Consider the following 23,888-nt stretch of genomic DNA (forward strand, 5'->3'; position numbering starts at 1 on the left):
GTGATCTTCGGTCTTTTCTCCTCCTCTGCGTTCATTTCTGGGTAATGGGGCGCGCTGTGTTCTGGGAACTGTGCGTTCCCTAACACAGCACGCGCGATTCACGCATGCGCAGTAGAAAAAGGGCAGTGAGGCCGCAAGGCTCCACTATCTGTTTCCCTTAGTGAGGATGGCAGCGCCGGGACCCGAGAGCCGAGGGACAAGTCAGCAGCTACTTTTTTTTTTTAGCTGCTGACTTTTCCAAAAAAATTTTTACAGCTGAAACACCGATTTAAATTGTTGACCCAAGCAAACTATTTCCCTCTAGGGTTGCCACATTTTCTTCAAGTTAAACCCAAAGGCCCCTTTCATACGGGGCAGATCAGTAATGATCCGCCCCGTGAAGATCCGCTCACTCAGCGGGGATCGCTCCGTTGTCCCCGCTGAGCCGGCTGCGGACAGGGCGGTCTCCGCACACTGTGCAGGGACCGCCCTGTCAGCTCTCCGCTCTCCTCTATGGGGATCGGACGAGCACGGACCGTCTGTCCGTGCTCATCCGATCCGCTCTGCAGACGGATAGAAAAATAGGATTTTCCTCCGTCTGCAGAATCGGACTATTGCGGAGGCGGACAATAGCGGGTGTCTGCGGATGTGCATCCGCAGACACCCGCTGTCCCATAGGGATGAATGTATGTCCGTATTTCATCCGCAAACGGATGGATGAAATACGGACATACTGTCCGCATGTGTGAAAGGGGCCAAACACTTTCACGGCAATTTTTTTGTACTAAACTACACTATAGGATTGTAAAATACCTGGGGCGCCTTTTTGGTTACCCAAAGAGAGTAGTAATGTGGTATGCTATGGTGAACAGAGGCTGCGGCCAAATTGCATTAAGGGGGGGGACTAGCCTACCTTAAAGTGGACGGCGTCAGTAGAGCAACAGATTATATATCAGACAGTGCCTGTGCTCCCCCAATAGAGACCTCCATTACAGCGAGACAAAAAAAAACCCTTACCTTCCAGGAGCCGCTACAAAGACGTGTGTGTGAACCTGTTAGGGGGTGGAGTCTGTAATACCATGCTTTCTCCTGCAAAAGCGTCCCTGGTTGCATTCACTGTCTCTGGCGGCATCGGCGCTGGCAGCTGGGTGGGAGAAAGAGAGTGCACAGACAGTGCAGTGTGACCTGGCTGCAGGGCATTAGCCCCGCTGGAGGAGTAGGGGGTAGCTGACAGAGGAGGGGGGGCCAACAGACCACATGTGTATACCATATACGTATGTCTTTGTAAACTTTTTTGCAATAATAAATGATATATTTTCAATTTTGTGTTATATCATACTTGTCTGCAGATGACCGTTCAATGTCCTATATCCATTACCTACTTTCTTTATACTCCCTCCTCCTTTACTGCCTTTCCACCCTAAAATAACCCCCCTCCCTGCTTCTCCACCCTAAACAATAACCCCCTCCCTGCCTCTCTACCCTAAACAACTCCCCTGCCCCTAAACCCTAAAACTCCCCCTCCTTGTCTTTCCACCTTAAACAATAGCCCCCTTCCCTACCTCTCCAACCTAAACAAACCCCCCTGCCGCTCCACCCGAAACAATAACCCCCCTCCCTGCAACTCCACCCTAAACAAAAAAAACCCGCTCCCTGCCTGTCCACCCTTGACAATAACCCCCCTCCCTGCCTGTCCACCCTTGACAATAACCCCCTTCCTGCCTCTCCACCTTAAATAACCCCCTCCCTGCCTCTCCACCCTTGACAATAACCCCCCTCCCTGCCTGTCCACCCTTGACAATAACCCCCCTTCCTGCCTCTCCACCCTTGACAATAACCCCTCTCCCTGCCTCTCCACCCTTGACAAAAACCCCCTTCCTGCCTCTCCACCTTAAATAACCCCCTCCCTGCCTCTCCACTGTCAACAAATAACCCCTCTCCCTGCCTCTCCACCCTAGACAATAACCCTCTCCCTGGCTCTCCACCCTAAATAATAATTCCCATCCCTGCCTCTCCAACCAAAACGAATAACCCCTCCCTGCCTTTCCACCCTAAACGAAATAACCCCCTTCCTACCTCGCCACCCTAAACAAATAAGCCCATCCCTACCTCTCCATCCTAAAAAAATAACCCCTTCCCTACCTCTCCATCCCTGCCTCTCCACCCTAAATAATAACTCCCATCCCTACCTCTCCAACCAAAACGAATAACCCCTCCCTGCCTCTCCACCCTAAACAATAACCCCCTCCTTGCCGCTCCACCCTAAACTGCCCCCTTCCTACCTCTCCACCCTAAATAAATAACCCCCTCCCTGCCTCTCCATCCTAAAGAAATAACCCCCATCCCTGCCTCTCCACCCTAAACTAATAACCCCCCTCCCTGCCTCTCCACCCTCAACAAATGAGCCTTCTCCACCCTAGACAATAACCCCCCTCCCTGCCTCTCCACCCTAAACAATACCTCCCATCCCTGCCTCTCCACCCTAAACGAATAACCCACCACCTCTCCACCCTAAATAACTTGCTTCCTGGCCTTTCCACCCTAAACAATAACCCCCCTCCCTTCCTCTCCACCCTAATCAGCCCCTCCTCCCTGCCTCTCCACCCTAAAAAAATAACCCCCCTTTCTGCCTCTCCACCCTAAACAACCCCCATCCCTGCCTCTCCACCCTAAACAAATAACCCCCATCCCTGCCTCTCCACGCTAAACAGCTCCCCTCCCTGCCTCTCCACCCTAAACCCCCCAGACTATCCCCCCTAAACAATAACCCCCCTCCCTTCCGCTCCATCCTGAACAATAACCCCCATCCCTGCCTCTCCACCCTAAACAATAACCCCCTCCCTGCCTTTCCACCTGAAACAATAACCCTAATCCCTGCCTCTCCACCCTAAACAAACTCCCTGCCTCTCCACCCTAAACAATAGCTCCCTCCTTGCATCTCCACCCTGAACAATAACCCCCCTCCCTGCTTCTCCACATTAAACAACCCCCTGCCTCTCCACCCTAAATATTAATCCCACTCCCTGCCTCTCCACCCTAAACAAATAACCCCTCTCTTCCTCTCCACCCTAAGCAAACCCCCCCCCCCCCCGCCCTGCTTCTCTACCCTAAACAGTGATCCATCTCCCTGCTTCTCCACTCTAAACAAACCTTCCCGCCGCCCTGCCTCTCCACCCTAAATAGCAACGCACCTCCCTGCCTCTCCAACCTAAACAATAACCCCCTCCCTGCCTCTCCGCCCTACACAAATAACCCCATCCCTGCCTCTCCACCCTAAATTCCCCCCTCCCAGCCTCTCCCCCCTAAACTAATAACCACCATCCCTGTCTCTCCACCAGAAACAATAACCTTTCCCTATCTCTCCACCCCCCTCCCTGTTCACCCTACACAACCCCCCTCCCCGCCTCTCCTACCTAAACAATAACCCCATCCCTGCCTCTCCACCCTAAACAATAACCCTCCCTGTTCACCCTACACAACCCCCCTCCCCGCCTCTCCTACCTAAACAATAACCCCATCCCTGCCTCTCCACCCTAAACAATAACCCCTCTCTCCCTCCTAAACAATAACCCCCATCCCTGCCCTAGACAATGACTCCATCCTTGCCTCTCCACCCTAAACGAATAATCCCCTCCCTGCCTCCCCACCCTAAACAAATAATCCCCTCCCTGCCTCCCCACCCTAAACAAATAATCCCCTCCTTGCCCCTCCACCCTAAACAAAAAATCCCCTCCCTGCCTCTCCATCTTAATCTACTAACCCCCCTCCCTGTCTATTCCACCCTAAACAATAATCCCCATCCCTGCCTCTCCGCCCTAAAAAAATAACCACACTCTCTGCCTCTCCATCCTAAACAACCCCCCTGCCTGTCCACCCTAAACAATAGCCCCCCTCCTTGCCTCTCCACCCTAAACAGCCCCCCACCCTAAACAATCCCCCTGCCTCTCCACCCTAAACAAATAACCCCCCTCCCTGCCTCTTCAGCCTAGAAAATGACCCCATCCTTGCCTCTCCACCCTAAACAAAAGCTCCCATCCCTGCCTCTCCACCCTAAATTAATAATCCCCTCCCTGCCTCTCCACCTTAAACAACTAACCCCCCTCCCTGCCTATTCCACCCTAAACAATAATCCCCGTCTCTGCTTCTCCACCCTAAACAAATAACCCCACTCCATGCATCTCCACCCTACACAACAACGCCCCTCTCTGCCTCTCCACCCTACACAACAACACCCCTTCCGGCCTCTCCACCCTAAACAACAACGCCCCTCCCTGCCTCTCCACCCTACACAACAATGCCCCTCCCTGCCTCTCCACCCTACACAACAACGCCCCCTGCCTCTCCACCCTAAACAATAACGCCCCCCCGCCTCTCCACCCTAATCAATAACGCCCCTCCCTGCCTCTCCACCCTAAACAATAACCCCCTCCCTGCCTCTTCACCCTAAAAAGCCCCCTCCCTGCCTCTCCACCCTAAACCCTCCTGCCTATCCACCCTTAAAAATAACCCCCATCCTTGCATCTCTACCCTAAACAGCCCCCCTCTCTGCCTCTCCACCCTAAACAATAACCCCCTCACTGCCTCTCCACACTAAACAATAACCCCTCCTCACGGCCTCTCCACCCTAAACAATAACCCCCCCTCCTTGCCTCTCCACCCTAAACAAATAACCCCTTCCCTGCCTCTCCACCTGTCAGGGCTGGCTCATCCCTTCCGTCTCTAAGCAGGCCGCTCAGCTGTCGGCTAATTGCCAGCTCCTATCTCTCCACAGTTACTTAGATGTTGATGATATCCTGCTCGTCAGTCCTGCCTACTTAAGCCCAGAGGATCTCTACCTTCGCCTTAGTCAACATCACATAGACGCTCTCCTGCATTCCTGTTTAAAGACTTTCTTGGCTGACATCCCTTCTGGCTCCAGATCCTGCTTGCTGGTTTACTACGCCCATCTCCGGCTCCCTGATGTTTGGCTTGTCTGACTATTCATTCCAGTTCCTGAACTCTGGCTATGTTTTCACTATGTTTGTTCTATTTACTTTTATTATTAAACAAGTATGATTTAACTGCACTTCTGTCTCGGTCTGTTTTCATGGTTTCTGACAGTAGGCGAAGGCCATGAATTCAGAAGATACAGTCAATCCACTTGTTGTAATATTTTATCCAGATTATATGTGCACAATCACTGCATTGATCAGTTTGCCATGGTGTTACAAATACTCCTTGAGTCACACGGCTCACCTGGAATCTCCCGATGTGGCTGCTCCGGTGCAACCTGAGTTGCAGGCCGTCTCTGCTGCTGCACCAATCTCTGTGCAGGCACCTGCCTCGAGTATTACCTCTATTAGAGGTATGTCTGGTTTCACTCAGCTTACCCAGCTATTTGGGGGCTATCCAGTTCAATGCAGAAGGTTTCTCAACCAGGTTGAGATATACTTTGAGATGCTGCCCCAAGTGTTTCCCACGGACAGTAGCAAAGTAGGTTTCATGATGTCTTTGCTTTCTGAGAGAGCCTTGGCCTGGGCTAACCCTCTATGGGAGACGCAAAAAACCTGTTGTCTTGAGTTTCCCTGAGTTTGTGGCCTCCTTTAAGAGGGTATTTGACGTTCCCACATGCACCGCTTCTGCTGCCAAGTGCCTCATGTCCAACAAACAGTAGAACTGTTGCCGACTGCACCACTGAATTCAGTACTCTGGCAGCAGAGTTTGCTTGGAACAATGAGGCCCTTGTGGCTGCTTTTTCTCATGGTCTCTCAGATTCCATCAAGGATGAGATAGTAGCCCGAGATATACCCACTGAGCTGGAGGAGTTGATCACGTTTGCCATCCTCATAAAAAGACTCTTTTAAGGAGAGCTTGCGGAAGCCTCCTGTACGTTTGCCTCCAAGCTTTGCAGTCCCACCCCTGCCTCCCTCACCTCCCATGCCTCCTGGTACTGAGTCGATCAGTGAAGATGAACCCATGCACTTGGGCTTCATGCGTCTCTCTGTGAATGAGAGAACCTTTAGGAGGAGGGAGAGATTGTGCCTTTATTGTGGCCAGGCAGGTCACCTTTTGAAGTCTTGTCCTTCCCAGGGCAGGACTTAGGGTGGTGGCGGCCCCTGGGCTTGAGTCACTTTCGGGCCCTACCTTCTATACATTGCCGTATTTATCAGCATATAACACGCACCCCAAGTTTAGTAGGGAATTTTAAGGGAAAAACTTTTAGGAGGGATGTTTAAGGAAAAAATTTACATTTACAGTGGTGTGAAAAAGTGTTTGCCCCCTTCCTCATTTCCTGTTCCTTTGCATGTTTGTCACACTTAAGTGTTTCGGAACATCAAACCAATTTAAACAATAGTCAAGGACAACACAAGTAAACACAAAATGCAATTTGTAAATGAAGGTGTTTATTATTAAAGGTGAAAAAAAATCCAAACCATCATGGCCCTGTGTGAAAAAGTGATTGCCCCCTAAACCTAATAACTGGTTGGGCCACCCTTAGCAGCAACAACTGCAACCAAGCGTTTGCGATAACGTGCAATGAGGCTTTTACAGCATCCTGGAGGAATTTTGGCCCACTCATCTTTGCAGAATTGTCCTAATTCAGTTACATTAGAGGGTTTTCGAGCATGAACGGCCTTTTTAAGGTCATACCACAACATCTCAATAGGATTCAGGTCAGGACTTTGGCTAGGCCACTCCAAAGTCTTCATTTTGTTTTTCTTCAGCCATTCGGTGGTGGACTTGCTGGTGTGTTTAGGATCATTGTCCTGCTGCAGAACCCAAGTTCGTTTCAGCTTGAGTACACGAACAGATGGTCGGACATTCTCCTTCAGGATCTCTTGGTAGACAGCAGAATTCATAGTTCCTTTTATCACGGCAAGTCTTCCAGGTCCTGAAGCAGCAAAACAGCCCCAGACCATCACACTACCACCACCATATTTTACTGTTGGTATAATGTTCTTTTTATGAAATGCAGTGTTCCTTCTACGCCAGATATACTTGGACACACACCTTCCAAAGAGTTCCACTTTTGTCTCATCGGTCCACAGAATGTTGTCCCAAAAGTCTTGGGGATCATCAAGATGTGTTGTGGAGAAATTGAGACGAGCTTTGATGTTCTTCTTGCTTAGCAGTGGTTTTCTCCTTGGAACTCTGCCATGCAGGCCATTTTTGCCCAGTCTTTTCCTGATGGTGGAGGCATGAACGCTGACCTTAACTGAGGCAAGTGAGGCCTGCAGTTCCTTGGACGTTGTTGTGGGGTCTTTTGTGACCTCTTGGATGAGTCGTCGCTGCGCTCTTGGGGTAATTTTGGGCGGCCGGCCACTCCTGGGAAGGTTCACCACTGTTCCATGTCTTCGCCATTTGTGGATAATGGCTCTCACTGTGGTTCGCTGGATTCCCAAAGCTTTGGAAATGGCTTTATAACCCTTTCCAGACTGATAGATCTCAATTACTTTCTTTCTCAATTGTTCCTGAATTTCTTTGGGTCTCGGCATGATGTGTAGCTTTTAAGGATCTTCTGGTGGACCTTACTGTGTCAAGCAGCTCCTATTTAAGTGATGCCTTGATTGTGAACAGGTGTGGCAATAATCAGGCCTGGGTGTGGCTAGAGAAATTGAACTCAGGTGTGGACAACCACAGTTATAGTATGTTTTAACAAGGGGGGCAATCACTTTTTCACACAGGGCCATGATGGTTTGGATTTTTTTTCACCTTTAACCACTTAACAACCGCCCATTGCCGATTAACGGCTTCAGGGCGGTTGTTTAACTCTGAGAGGCCGTTAATTAACGGCCTCCCGGAATTCTGCGCACACGAGAGCATCCGCGACCGCTGGGTCCAGTGGACCCGGCGCATCACGAATCACGGTAAACGGCTGCTCATCGCGGCCGTTTACCACGTGATCGCTCCGTCAAATGACGGAGGGATCACTTGTAAACAAACCGGCGTCATGTTATGACGCCGGTTCCTCCCTCCCCCTCTCTGTACTGATCGGTACAGCGGAGGGGGAAGAGATCGGTGTCAGCAGCGATGTGGGCTGCATCTGCAGTGCCCACATCGCTGCTCACCGAAAATTAACCCCTCAATTCCCTGCCAACACTCTGCAATACCCTGCCATTACTCTGCATTACTCTGCAATACCCTGCATTACTCTGCAATACCCTGCAACACTCTGCAATACCCTGCAACACTCTGCAACACTCTGCAATACCCTGCAACACTCTGCAATACCCTGCAACACTCCGCAATGCCCTGCAACACTCCGCAATGCCCTGCAACACTCCGCAATACCCTGCAACACTCCGCAATACCCTGCAACACTCCGCAATACCCTGAAACACTCTGCAACACCCTGCAACACTCTGCAATACCCTGCAACACTCTGCAATACCCTGCAACACTCTGCAATACCCTGCAATACCCTGCAACACTCTGCAATACCCTGCAACACTCTGCAATACCCTGCAATACCCTGCAATACTCTGCAACACTCTGCAACACTCTGCAATACCCTGCAACACTCTGTAACACTCCGCAATACCCTGCAACACTCCGCAATACCCTGCAACACTCCGCAATACCCTGCAACACTCCGCAATACTCTGCAACACTCTGCAATACCCTTCAACACTCTGCAACACTCCGAAATACCCTGCAACACTCCGCAATACTCTGCAACACTCTGCAACACTCTGCAATACCCTGCAACACTCTGCAATACCCTGCAATACCCTGCAACACTCTGCAACACTCTGCAATACCCTGCAACACTCTGTAACACTCCGCAATACCCTGCAACACTCTGCAATACTCTGCAACACTCTGCAACACTCTGCAACACTCTGCAATACCCTGCAACACTCTGCAACACTCTGCAACACTCTGCAACACTCTGCAATACCCTGCAACACTCTGCAATACCCTGCAACACTCTGCAATGCTCTGCAACACCTGCCAATACCCTGCAACACTCTGCAATGCTCTGCAACACCCGCCAATACCCTGCAACACTCTGCAATGCTCTGCAACACCCGCCAATACCCTGCAATGCTCTGCAACGCAATACTCTGCAACGCCATACTCTGAGATACCCAGCCATACTCTGAGATACCCAGCCATAGTCGGTGATACCCTGCAATACCCAGCCATAGACACCCCCCCCCCTCCCGCCGCCCTCCGGTGCTTCTACCGAATCGCTAATACGATCAAAGCCAGAATCTTTTTTTTTTTTTCAGGCTTCCCAGCTTAAAGGTGAGATGTGGGGTCTTATTGACAAACTAAAATAAATAAAGTAAAATGAACAATAAAAAAAAAAGTTTTTTTTTAAAGCGCCCCTGTCCCCATGTGCTCGCATGCAGAAGCGAACGCATACGTAAGTCCCGCCCACATATGAAAACGGTGTTCAAACCACACATGTGGTATCGCTGTGAACGTTAGAGCGAGAGCAATAATTCTAGCCCTAGACCTCCTCTGTAACTCAAAACATATAACCAGTAAAAAAAATTTAAATCGTCGCCTATGGGGATTTTTAAGTAGTGACGTTTGGCGCCATTTCACGAGCGTGTGCAATTTTGAAGAGTGACATATTAGGTATCTATTTACTCAGCGTAACTTCATCTTTCACATTATGCAAAAATTGGGCTAATTTTACTGTGTTTTTTTTTTTTTAAGCACAAAACTGTGTTTTTTTTCCAAAAAAAAGCATTCGAAAAATTACTGCGCAAATACCGTGCGAGCTAAAAAGTTGCAAAGACCACCATTGTATTCTCCAGGGTGTTTGCTAAAAAAGCATATATAATGTTTTGGAGTTCTATGTAATTTTCTTGCAAATAAATGATGATTTTTACATGTAGGAGAGAAATGTCAGAATTGTCCTGGGTGCTCCAGAACACCTGATGGCGTTCCCTGCATGTTAGGCCTCTGTATGTGGCCACACTGTGTAAAAGTCTCACACATGTGGTATCGCCGTACTCGGGAGTAATAGCAGAATGTGTTTTGGGGTGTATTTTGTGGTATGCATATGCTGTGTGTGAGAAATAACCTGATAATATGACAATTTTGTGAAAAAAAATAAAAAAGTAAAAAAAATCTTGATTTTGCAAAGAATTGTGGGAAAAAATGACAACTTCAAAAAACTCATCATGCCTCTTACTAAATACCTTGGAATGTCTTCTTTCCAAAAAGGGGTCATTTGGGGGGTATTTGTACTTTTCTGGCATGTTAGGGTCTCAAGAATTGAAATAGGCCGTCAGTACTTCAGGTGTGATCAATTTTCAGATATTGGCACCATAGCTTGTGGACTCTATAACTTTCACAAAGACCAAATAATATCCACCAATTTGTACTTATTTTTACCAAAGATATGTAGTAGTATAAATTTTGGCCAAAATTTATGAAGAAAAAATTACTAATCTGCTAAATTTTCTAACAGAAACAAAGAAAAATTCATTTTTTTACAGAATTTTCGGTATTCTTTCTTTTATAGCACAAAAAATAAAAAACCCAGCGGTGATTAAATACCACCAAAAGAAAGCTCTATTTGTGTGAAAAAAAGGACAAAAATTTCATATAGGTCCAGTGTTGCATGACTGAGTAATTGTCATTCAAAATGCGAGAGCACCGAAAGCTGAAAATTGGTCTGGTTATTAAGGGTGTTTAAGTGCCCAGTAGTCAAGTGGTTAATAATAAACACCTTCATTTACAAATTGCATTTTGTGTTTACTTGTGTTGTCCTTGACTATTGTTTAAATTGGTTTGATGTTCCGAAACACTTAAGTGTGACAAACATGCAAAGGAACAGGAAATGAGGAAGGGGGCAAACACTTTTTCACACCACTGTAAATGCCCATCAATGCAGCCTTATCAGTGTCCATCTGCAGCCTTGCCCATCCACCTGCTGCCTTTTCCAGTGTAATTGCAGCCTTGTCAGTGTCATTTGCAGCCTTGTCATTTGCAGCCTTGTCATTTGCAGCCTTGAAGTTTAAAAATGGTGCCGCCGAGATACACAGGACTCAGCGGCTCTCGGGTCCTCTCTGCGGCTCTTGCAGTCCCGAGTGGAGCCGAGTGCACGCGGCTCGGCTCAGTGTCACATCCAGTCCCTGTGTTATGTCCATCATAGGGCGGGACTGGGCATGACTGTGAGCGGAGCCGAGTACACTCGGCTATGTAGCTCGCGGGGCCTGCGGGGCCCCTGGGCTTGAGCCAGTCAAGCCCAATGGTAAGTCCAGCCCTGGTCCTACCCATCCAGGGAACGCCCGAACCTTGATGTCCTGTCACGGATAGACCTTAGATGGCGTTGTTTCATCCCCATTTGTGTGGACTAGCTCCCTGGGTGTTGTGACTGCTTTGTGACTCTGCATACCGTATATGAACTTCTGCCTGAATTCCTGACTACTCTCTAGCCTGCTGATTTTGCACTTCACCGCCAGCTCATGTATGACCTTTGCCTGCCTGACCGCTTTCTGGATTATGATTGTGTACCACTTTGCCTGATCTGTTGCCAACCTGATCTGCCTAAGTTTTTGCCTGAATCCTCAGCACACAAGCTCCACTTTGGACACTACCTATCACAGGTACCTTACACCTCTATAGCGTTTCCTGGGATTTGCCAACTATTATCGGAAGTTTATTTGTAACTTCACATCTCTGGTCAAGCCCCTGACTGATATGACCAGAAAGGATGGTAACTCACAGAGTTGGTCTCCGGAATCCATTAAGGCCTTTGAGAGTCTCATGGATGCCTTTGTTTCTGCTCCTGTGTTGGCACATCATGATCCTATGTTACCTTTTATCCTTGAGGTTGATGCTTTTGAGACTGGAGTTGGCGCCCTTCTGTCTCAATGTCCTACCTCTGAGAGCGCTTTGCATTCTTGAGGCTACTTTTACAAGAAATTGTCACCTGCAGTGTGCAATTACGAGATTGGTGACAGAGCTGTTGGCGATCATTTTAGGCCTGAAAGAACGGAGACATCTCCTCGAAGGTACAACTGTGTTGGTTCTCATTCTTACTCACCATAAGAATCTGACATTCTTGTCTGAGGTTAAACCCATCTCTCCCAAAAGGGCTCGATGGGCTCTTTTCTTGTCAAGTTTCAATTACATTTTCTCATTCTTACCCAGTACTAAGAATGTAAGGGCTGATGCCTTGTCACAACAATTTTCCTCCACTTCCAAGTTGAAGTTGGCTCTGGTTCCTCTGATTCCTCCTAATTGGATTCTGGCTACGGTTCACAACAGTCTCACTTCTCCTTTGGGTGAAAAAATTCTTGCTGCTCAGGTCCATGTTCCTCCTGAGAAACCTTGTGACCGCTGCTTTGTCCCAGAGACTCCCCATACTGCCGTGCTCCAGACTTACCATTCTCCCAAGGCTGCTGGCCACCCTGGGAACAATCAACTCTTTTGGGCCATTTCCCAACAATTCTGATGGCCTAGTCTACATGCTGATGTAACCACCTTTGTAGCTGCCTGCTACATGTGTGCTCATAATAAGACTCCGCAACATCTTCCAGTGGGCCTCCTACAACCCATACCCAATGGAGAGAGGCCCTGGACCCATCTGTCTATGGATTTCATTGCAGAGTTACCCAACTCCCAGGGCAACACAGTTATCCTTCTGGTGGTTGGCCGGATCTCAAAAAGTCTCATTGTATTCCGCTTAAGAAGCTACCCACTTCTAAGGTACTGGTTCCTTTTTTTCTCAGGAGATCTTTTCGCTTACATGGGCTACCCAAGGTGATTGTCTCAGACAGGGGTAGTCAGTTTGTGTCCCGATTCTGGTGAGCCTTTTGTGCACAGTTGGGAATTCAGCTTGCTTTTTCCTCTGCTCTTGCAGTCTAATGGGTCCGCAGAATGAGCCAATCAGTCCTTGGAGCAATTCCTACGTTGCTATATTTCTGACCATCATAACAACTGGTCGGACCTATTACTGTGGACAGAGTTTGCTCACAATTGTGCCTTGAATTCTGCTTCCCGATTGTCCCTGTTTATGGTGAACTTTCCAACCTTCCGTGTTGCCTTACACATTTGATCCGCAGAGTATTCCTGCATTAGAGGAGCATCTCCGTGGTCTTCGTTCCACTTTGGCACAAGTCCAGGAGGCTTTGCGACATGCTAATGATAGGTACAGACTCCATGCTGACCGCAGATATCTGCCCGCACCTTTCTAGCAGGTTGGGGACAGTTCGCACTGTGAAGTTCGCACCTCGGTTTATTGTGTTTTTCTGTATTCTTCATATCTCCTTATTAAAACCTTTGGTCTGCAACCACTTTACCTCCTTGTTGCCACGTCCTCACCCTGTACAGGTTGAGAACCATGAGGAGTATGAAGTACAGTCCATTGTTGACTCCCGTAGGTTCCGTGGGCACATACAGTATGTCAGAAGAGGGGTACTCACCGAGGCAAAGATGCAGAGAGCGGTTCACTCTTGCAACTAAGCGCACTCCATCCCTGGAGATGGTATCCAGCAGGTAGGTAAGGCAACAAGTCCAGAACAGGCCGGGAAGCCAGCAGCAGAGACAAGTCCATAGGTAGGCTAAGAGGAAATCCAAGAGCAAGCCAAGGGTGAAACACAGGAGAAGGCAGGAAGTCAAGGCACTGGAGACAGGAAACAATCTGGAAACAGGCTGAGGGTCAAGGCACAGGAGACTGGAGACACATCCGAGTACAGGCTGAGGGTCAAACATAGGAAGTAAACAGAATACGTAAAACAAGCCAGAGGTCAGGTCCAGGAGATAGTCAGCGTAGGTCCAAACAATCCCGGTCACAACAGGTAAACGACCAACAGGATACAAGATCACAGGGAAGCTGAGAGACAAACCAGCAATTTGTGTGAACAGTCAGGCAGCTTTTATAGGCCAGCAGGGGATTCATGTTAACCACTTAAGGACCACCGTATGGCAATGTACGTCGGCGCAATGGCACCGACAGGCACAAGCACGTACATGTACGTGCTCACCTTACAGCGGGTGGGGGGTCCAATCGGACCCCCTCCCGCTGGATGCGGTGGTCTGTTTCGCTGCAGGAGCGATCCGGTATGAGGGGATGGCCGTTGGTTTCTGGCCATCCCCTCTCGATCGCTCCTGGCGAATGAGAAGCTTCCCCCGCCTGTGTACAGTAAACACAGGCAGGAAGGAAGTGATGTAATTCTCCTCGGGGCGGTCTTTTTGACCGGACTGCGAGGAGAAGAGAGAAAGTAAGTGTGCACCAACACTACACTGACATGTAGGCACACATAGGCTCACAAACCCCCCCGATCACCCCCGCCACCCCCCCCCCCCCCCAGTCACAGTGTCACTGATTGCAGTGATTATTTATTTTCTGATCACTGCATTTAGTGTCAGTTGTGACAGTAAGGGCAGTTAGTGTTAGGTCCAGGGTAGCCCCCTACCCCCCCCCAATAAAGGTTTTAACCCCCTGATTGCCCCTAGAGTTAACCCTTTCACCCCCTTTTGCCAGTGTCACTAAGCGATCGTTTCTCTGATCGCTGCATTAGTGTCACTGGTGCCGCTAAGTAGCTAGTTATTTTTTTAGGTTCACCGCCAGGTTTTTATAGCGCTAGGTACCCCGATATACTACCCAATAATGGTTTTAACCCCCTGATTGCCCCTAGTTCACCCTTTCACCCCATTTTGCCAGTGTCACTAAGCGATCGTTTTTCTGATCGCTGCATTAGTGTCACTGGTGCAGCTAAGTAGATAGTTATTTTTTTAGGTTCACCGCCAGGTTTTTATAGCGCTAGGTACCCCGATATACTACCCAATAACGGTTTTAACCCCCTGATTGCCCCTAGTTAACGCTTTCACCCCCTTTTGCCAATGTCACTAAGCAATCATTTTTCTGATCGCTGCATTAGTGTCACTAGTGCCACTAAGTAGCTAGTTATTTTTTTAGGTTCACCGCCAGGTTTTTTTAGCGCTAGGTACCCCGATATACTACCCAATAATGGTTTTAACCCCCTGATTGTCCCTAGTTAACCCTTTCACCCCCTTTTGCCAGTGTCACTAAGCGATTGTTTTTCTGATCGCTGCATTAGTGTCACTGGTGCCGCTAAGTAGCTAGTTATTTTTTTATGTTCACCGCCAGGTTTTTAAAGCGCTAGGTACCCTGATATACTACCCAATAACGGTTTTAACCCCCTGATTGCCCCTAGTTAACCCTTTCATCCCCTTTTGCCAGTGTCACGAAGCGATCATTTTTCTGATCGATGCATAGTGTCACTAGTGCCGCTAGGTAGCTAGTTATTTTTTTAGGTTCACCGCCAGCTTTTTATAGTGCTAGGTACCCCCATATACTACCCAATAATGGTTTTAACTCCCTGATTGCCCCTAGTTAACCCTTTCACCAGTGATCACCTTATAAGTGCCACTGGTTGAGCTGGTTAGCCAATTAGTTATTTAGGTTCCCCGTCAGGTTTTTATATAGCGACAGGGACCCCCATATACTGCCTAATAAAGATTTTAACCCCCTGATTGCCCCTAGTTAACCCTTTCACCAGTGATCACCGTATAAGTGTTACGGGTGACTCTGGTTAGTTAGTTTGCTTTTTATAGCATCAGGGCACCCACCATTTATTACCCAATAAAGGTTTAACCCCCTTATCACCCGGCGGGTGATATCAATTAGGTTTTAGGGTCAGGGTCTGTGTCTACCACTAATACCCACGCGCAAAGCATACACCTCCCGTAGTGGTATACAATCTGAACAGATCAATATCTGATCTGATCAGATCTATACTAGTGTCCCCAGCAGTTTAGGGTTCCAAAAAAACGCATTGTTAGCGGGATCAGCCCAGATACCTGCTAGCACCTGCGTTTTGCCCCTCTGCCCAGCCCACCCAAGTGCAGTATCGATCGATCACTGTCACTTACAAAACACTAAACACATAACTGCAGCGTTCGCAGAGTCCTGATCCCTGCGATCGCTAACAGTTTTTTTTGGTAGCGTTTCATTCATATTTAAATCCGGAAGGCAGTGCTTGGATTTCGGGGTCCAGAACGTGGCTAGGCTCCCAAAAATTCCCCCACATGTGGTATCCCCGTACTCGGGAGAAGCAGCAGAATTTATTTTGGGGTGTAATTTCACTTATGCCCATAGCATGTGTGAGCAATATATCATTTAGTGACAACTTTGTGCAAAAAAAAAAATAAAAAAAATTGTAATATTCCTGCAACTTGTGGCAAAATATAAAATATTTCATGGACTCAACATGCCTCTCAGTAAATAACTTGGGGTGTCTACTTTCCAAAATGGGGTCATTTGGAGGGGTTTTGTGCTATTTTGGCATTTTATGGCCTTCGAAACTGTGATAGGTAGTGAGGAGTGAAATCAAAAATTTGCACCCTTAGAAATCCTGAAGGCAGTGATTGGTTTTCCGGGTGCCGTACGCGGCTAGACTCCCAAAAAGTCCCACACATGTGGTATCCCCGTACTTGGGAGAAGCAGCAAAATTTATTTTGGGGTGTAATTTCACTTATGCCCATAGCATGTGTGAGCAATATATCATTTAGTGACAACTTTGTGCAAAAAAATTAAATAAAAAAATTGTAATATTCCTGCAACTTGTGGCAAAATATAAAATATTTCATGGACTCAACATGCCTCTCAGTAAATAGCTTGGGGTGTCTACTTTCCAAAATGGGGTCATTTGGAGGGGTTTTGTGCTATTTTGGCATTTTATGGCCTTCGAAACTGTGATAGGTAGTGAGGAGTGAAATCAAAAATTTGCACCCTTAGAAATCCTGAAGACAGTGATTGGTTTTCGGGGTGCCGTACGCGGCTAGACTCCCAAAAAGTCCCACATATGTGGTATCCTCGTACTCAGGAGAAGCAGCAAAATATATTTTGGGGTGCAATTCCACATATAACTATGGCATGTGTGAGCAATATATCATTTAGTGACAACTTTTTGTAAACTTTTTTTTTTTTTGTGTCATTATTCAATCACTTGGGACAAAAAAATATATATTCAATGGGCTCAACATGCCCCTCAGCAATTTCCTTGGGGTGTCTACTTTCCAAAATGGGGTAATTTGGGGGGATTTTGTGTTATTTTGGCATTTTATGGCCTTCAAAACTGTGATAGGTAGTGAGGAGTGAAATCAAAAATTTGCACCCTTAGAAATCCTAATATTTCCAAAATGGGGTCATTTGGGGGGGGGGGGGGGTTTGTACTGCCCTGCCATTTTAGCACCTCAAGAAATGAGATAGGCAGTCATAAATTAAAAGCTGTGTAAATTCCAGAAAATGTACTCTAGTTTGTAGACGCTATAACTTTTGCGCAAACCAATAAATATACGCTTATTGACATTTTTTTTACTAAAGACATGTGGCTGAATAAATTTTGCCCTAAATGTATGACTAAAATTGAGTTTATTAGATTTTTCTTATAACAAAAAGTAGAAAATATATTTTTTTCCTCTAAATTTTCGGTCTTTTTCCATTTATATCGCAAAAAGTAAAAATCGCAGAGGCAATCAAATACCATCAAAAGAAAGCTCTATTTGTGGGAAGAAAAGGACGCAAATTTCGTTTGGATACAACATTGCATGACCGCGCAATTACCAGTTAAAGCAGTGCTGTGCGAAATTGTAAAAAGACCTCTGTCAGGTCACCTAGAGCCCAGGTGACAGATGCACACCGTAGGGTTTAGGGGTGCACCGCAAGGTTGTGGACCCTACGGCTGACTGCTGCAGACGGGGGACAGATCCCACTGGGGTTAGAGCGTAAGATTCCCCGGGGCGCCGAGTCTAAGAGCCAGCAGGTGTTCACCAGAGCCTCGAGTGGTGAGGATGGACTTGGCTGCAACTTGCTCCAGGTCGCGACCCCCAGGGTCCCCCAGCTCACACCCACAGTAGGCAACAGGAGGATAGGGATGGTGAGGGACAAAGCCAAGGTCGGGGCCACAAGCAGACAAGAATAGTCGGGTACACGCCAAAAGGTCAGGATCACAGGCAAACAGGGATAGTCAAGACACGCCAAAGTCGGTAACGGAAAACAGTAGCAGAGCACATGGCAGGAAACAGGAAGCTAACACACAAAGGTTGATCAGCAGGATAGGCTAGCAGTGCACAGGTTAATATAGAGTTGTCTGATAGGAGCTAGGGTGGAGCCATGCCAGAGGAAGGATATAAAAGCAGTCAGGTGAAGCTCGGCTGGTCTCTAGAAATGAACACATGCAGACAGGTAAGCAGACGAACTCTATTGCATAACCATGACAGTACCCCCCCTCTTACAAGGCCTCCCCCTTCCCCGCCTGGGACCAGGTTTAGAGGGGAACTTCAAATGAAACTTCCTCAACAGACGAGGTGCAAAGACCTCGAAAGCCGAAATCCACGACCTCTCCTCAGGACCAAAACCTTTCCAGTGCACGAGGTACTGGAGAATGCCTCTACAGAGTTGGGAATCCAAAATTTGGCTAACCTCGTACTCCTGATCATCCTCAGAGACCGGTGCTACGGTAGAGAGAGGACGAGAGAACTTATTGAGGACTAAAGGCTTTAGAAGGGCAACATGAAAGGAGTTAGAGATTTTGAGGCTTTTGGGAATCTGGAGCTTGAAACAAACCGGATTCAGTTTAGAAATTATGGTGTATGGACCAATGAATCTTGGGGCAAATTTGAGGGAAGGAACCCGGAGTTTGATGTTCCTGGTGGAGAGCCAGACTTTGTCTCCTGGCTGAAGAGAAGGTGGCTTACGCCTGCGACGGTCAGCAAAACTCTTGAATTTGTTGGCAGCTTTCTGGAGGGAATCATGAACGTCAGCCCACATGGAATTGAATGATTCCTGAACAGTAGCCAAAGCTGGAATGTCAGAAGAACAAGTCATAGGAAGAGGAAGCTGAGGATGTCTTCCATAAACAGTGACAAAGGGTGTTTTCTGAGAACTGAAGTTAACATGATTATTGTGGAAGAACTCAGCCCACGGTAATAGTGATGCCCAATCATCATGATGGGCAGAGACCAAGGTACGGAGAAAGACCTCCAACTCCTGATTAACTCTCTCAGTCTGGCCATTGGATTGGGGATGATAAGAAGAGGTAAAATCCAAGGTAATGTCGAGGGATTTGCAAAAGGCTCTCCAAAAACGAGAAGTAAATTGCACACCCCTGTCCGAGACGACATGAGAAGGAACACCATGAAGGCGGAAAATCTCTCGTACAAAAATGGGAACCAAGGCAGGGGCAGAAGGGAGACCAGGAAGAGGAACAAAATGAGCCATCTTGGAGAACCGATCGATTACTACCCAAATGGCTGTATTATTCTCCGATAGTGGAAGATCAGTGATAAAATCCATGGCGATATGAGACCAGGGCTCCTTAGGAATGGGCAAGGGCATGAGAAGACCAGCAGGGGCTTGAGTGGAAGATTTAGACTGAGCACAGACGTGACAAGCCTTAACATAGTCTTTAACATCCGAGCAGAGACTAGGCCACCAGTAGTCACGACTGATAAGCAGGAAGGATCGGAGGAACCCAGCATGACCTGCCACCTTGGAATCATGTCCCCAACGAAGGATCTTAGTTCTTAGCTCCGTGGGAACAAAGGTCTTACCAGGAGGAATTTTTGATTCCAGGGTGGTAGAATGGGCAACAATGCAAGAGGTAGGAATGATCGGCTCAGGATCAGGGTTGGACTCCTCGTCCAAAGTGTCAAATGACCTAGAGAGCGCATCAGCTCGACCGTTGCAGGAACCAGGTTTGTACGTAATCGTGAATTTAAAACGAGAAAAGAAGAGACTCCACCTGGCCTGTCTGGGGTTCAGACGTTTAGCATTCTGTAGGTACTGTAGATTCTTATGATCAGTAAAGATCGTTATGGAGTGAGGGTAACCTTCCAAGAGATGACGCCACTCCTCCAACGCCAATTTAATTGGGAGAAGTTCCCGATCACCAATGGCATAATTTCTCTCTGCCTGAGAATTTTTTTTGGAGAAGAACGCACATGGTTGACGTATCTTCTCAAAGTCCTGAAGAAGCACAGCTCCCACCCCCATCGAAGAAGCGTCTACTTCAATAAAAAATGGGTCTTCAGGATTTGGTCTCCTCAAGAGGGGTCCAGAGACAAAGGCCTGTTTCAGATCGTGAAACGCAGAGACAGCCTCGGAAGGCCAGTCTTTGGCATTCGCACCCTTCTTGGTCAAAGCGATAATAGGCGCAGCAATGGAAGAGTAATTCCTTACGAACTGCCTATAATAATTTGTGAAGCCAAGAAAGCGCTGTGTGGCCTTGAGGCTAGCGGGAAGGGGCCAGTTGGTAATGGCTGAGACCTTTCCGGGATCCATGCGAAGACCCGCACTAGAAACAAAACATCCCAGAAACAGGACCTCGGAACATTCAAAGTAACATTTCTCCATCTTGGCATAGAGGTTGTTCTCTCTAAGGCGCTGAAGTACGGTGCGTACATGGTTCCTGTGAGCAGGCAGATTTTCGGAAAAGATGAGAATATAATCCAGATAGATGACAACAAACTGGTACAGTAGATCCCTGAATATTTCATTGACAAAGTTCGGGAACACAGCTGGAGCATTACACAAACCAGAAGGCATAACCAAGTACTCGTAATGTCCGTCCCTAGTGTTAAATGCGCTCTTCCATTCGTCACCTTCCCGTATTCGAATGAGATTGTATGCACCTCTGAGATCCAACTTAGTGAAAATGGAAGCCCCCTTCAACCTGTAAATAGCTCAGATATTAGAGGTAAGGGGTAACAGTTTTTAATAGTCACAGCGTTTAAACCTCTATAGTCGATGCAGGGTCTGAGGGTACCATCCTTTTTGGCAACGAAAAAGAACCCTGCTCCTGCAGGCGATGAGGATTTCCGGATGAAACCTCTCTCCAGTTTCTCACCGACATACTCAGACATGGCCTGGGTCTCTGGAATGGACAAAGGGTAGGTACGACCCCTGGGCAGGGTTGCTCCAGGGACAAGGTCAATAGCACAGTCAAAAGATCTGTGAGGAGGAAGCACCTCAGCAGACTTCTTGCAGAACACATCCCGGAAATCGATGTATGCCGCGGGAAGATCGGACGATACAGATGTGGTAGCAATGGGAAGTTTCCTCTTGGGGGTCACCTTGGGAAGACAAGACGAGAAACACAAAGGACCCCAGGCCAGGATCTGCCCAGATACCCAGTCCACATGTGGCGAGTGGAGCTGTAGCCAAGGAAGGCCCAATAAAATGGGGGTAGAGGCCTTGGGTAAGATGAGGAAGGAGATCCACTCCTGGTGGAGTATCCCTACCGACATCCTAATAAGTAGCGTCTGGAAACGGATAGGGCCCCCTGGGAGCACAGTGCCATCAATTGCAGAGACTACTAGTGGAGTAGCGAGGGGAGAAAGGGTAAGCTTCATAGAAGAAGCAGTTCTCCAGTCCATAAAATTGCCGGCAGCCCCGGAGTCCAGATATGCTAGGACCGATTGGGAAGAAGTACCTACATGGAGGAACACCGGAATAAGGAGACGAGAAGGTGATGTTTGTGGGTCCAATACTCCACCTTCCAAATGTATTAGACCCAAGCGTTTCCCGGACGGAGCGAGCAGGAGTCACGAAAATGACCCTTGCCCCTACAATAAAGACACAAGCCCAGAGTTCTGCATCTACCACATTCTTCGGGGGTTAGTCTGGTCCGGCCCAGCAGCAAGGGTTCCTCAGCAGACAGAGGATGCTCCACAGGGCGACGGGGAAAAAGCTCAGGCTGACTAGAACCTGGGGGGTGCTGGCGTCTTTTTTCTAAGGACCTCTCCTGGAAACGAATGTCAATCTGATTACATAAGGAAATGACATCGTCCAGACCGGCGGGGATAGCTCTTCCTGCTAATTCGTCCTTCACAATTCCGCCGTAAGGATACGGAACTGAAGTGCATATTGGCCCACTGAACAAGATTCTTGGCGAAGGCGTAAAAGTGCACTAACCGCAGAAGAAACCCGAGCTGGCTCCTCGAAGATGTTACGAAAGAGCTTCAAGAAGTTGGACAGGCTGGAAACCACTGGATCATTTTTCTCCCACAGGGGAGCAGCCCAGGCTAAAGCTTCACCGGAGAGGAGGGAAATTATATAGGCTACCTTTGCCCGATCGGACAGAAAGTTTTGAGGCTGGAGCTCAAAATGAATGGTGCATTGGCTGAGGAAGCCCCTGCAGGCCTTGGAGTCCCCAGAGAAACGGGACGGAGCTGGCAGTAATAATGAATGCGTGGATGCGACTGGTGCGATAGGTGCAGTCGCAGACTGTACTTGAGGCTGCAGGTTTGGGGTTCCCAAGGAAGCCTGTAGCTGCTCAAAGCGGAAAGCCAGATCCTGAAGGAATTGCATCACCTGAGTCTGATTAGATTCCTGAGTCTCGAGTCTCAGCACTATGCCCTGCAATGGATCGACTGCAGGGAGCGGTACATCAGCCGGCTCCATGGCTGATCAAACTGTCAGGTCACCTAGAGCCCAGGTGACAGATGCACACCGTAGGGTTTAGGGGTGCACCGCAAGGTTGTGGACCCTACGGCTGACTGCTGCAGACGGGGGACAGATCCCACTGGGGTTAGAGCGTAAGATTCCCCCGGGGCGCGGAGTCTAAGAGCCAGCAGGTGTTCACCAGAGCCTCGAATGGTGAGGATGGACTTGGCTGCAACTGGCTCCAGGTCGCGACCCCCAGGGTCCCCCAGCTCACACCCACAGTAGGCAACAGGAGGATAGGGATGGTGAGGGACAAAGCCCAGGGCGGGGTCACAAGCAGACAAGAATAGTCGGGTACACGCCAAAAGGTCAGGATCACAGGCAAACAGGGATAGTCAAGACACGCCAAAGTCGGTAACGGAAAACAGTAGCAGAGCACACGGCAGGAAACAGGAAGCTAACACACAAAGGTTGATCAGCAGGATAGGCTAGCAGTGAACAGGTTAATATAGAGTTGTCTGATAGGAGCTAGGGTGGAGCCATGCCAGAGGAAGGATATAAAAGCAGTCAGGTGAAGCTCGGCTGGTCTCTAGAAATGAACACATGCAGACAGGTAAGCAGACGAACTCTATTGCATAACCATGACAACCTCTGGTCCTTAGGCTGACAATTGGTCCGGGGCTGAAGTGGTTATGCGTGTGCTAGTGCGCTTGCGCCATTCAGCAGAGCCGCAAAATGCACATGCGCCGAAGTGCCGTTCTGCCGCGCTGGTTGAAGATTGCAGTCTAGTTCTCCCTGCAGTACCATCTCATCCTGGCATAATTACTTCATTGCGCAGTGCCCACTCACTAGCCTTTATCTAATATCTTTTCTTCTCTATTTGTGCATATGTTTTATTTTTTTTTGGTAATTAAAAGTCCACTGCCCCACTGACACCGCACTCTGCCCCACTGACACCATCCACTGACACCGCTCTCGGCCCCACTGACACCGCACCCTGCCCCACTGACACATCCACTGCCACCACACTCTGCCCCACTGACACCATCCAGTGACACCGCACTCTGCCCACTGACACCGTCCACTGACACCACACTTTGCCCCACTGACACCGCAATCTGCCCCACTGACACCGTCCACTGACACCGTGCTTTGCCCCACTGACACCATCCACTGACACCACACTTTGCCCCACTGACACCATCCACTGACACCGCACTCTGCCCCACTGACACCATCCAGTGACACCGGACTCTGCCCACTGACACCGTCCACTGACACCGCACTCTGCCCCACTGACACCGTCCACTGACACCACACTTTGCCCCACTGACACCGTCCACTGACACCGCACTCTGCCCCACTCACACCGCACTCTGCCCCACTCACACCGCACTCAGCCCCACTCACACCGCACTCGGCCCCACTGCCATGGTCCCACTAACACCGCACTCTACCCCAATGACACATCCACTGACACCGCACTCGACCCCACTGACACGGCCCCACTGACACCACACTCGGCCCCACTGACATGGCCCCACTGACA

The sequence above is a fragment of the Lithobates pipiens genome, unplaced genomic scaffold (genome assembly GCF_037356315.1).
Source record: "Lithobates pipiens isolate NorthernLeopardFrog02 unplaced genomic scaffold, aLitPip1_a1.2 Scaffold_28, whole genome shotgun sequence".
In the NCBI taxonomy this organism is placed as follows: Eukaryota; Metazoa; Chordata; class Amphibia; order Anura; family Ranidae; genus Lithobates; species Lithobates pipiens.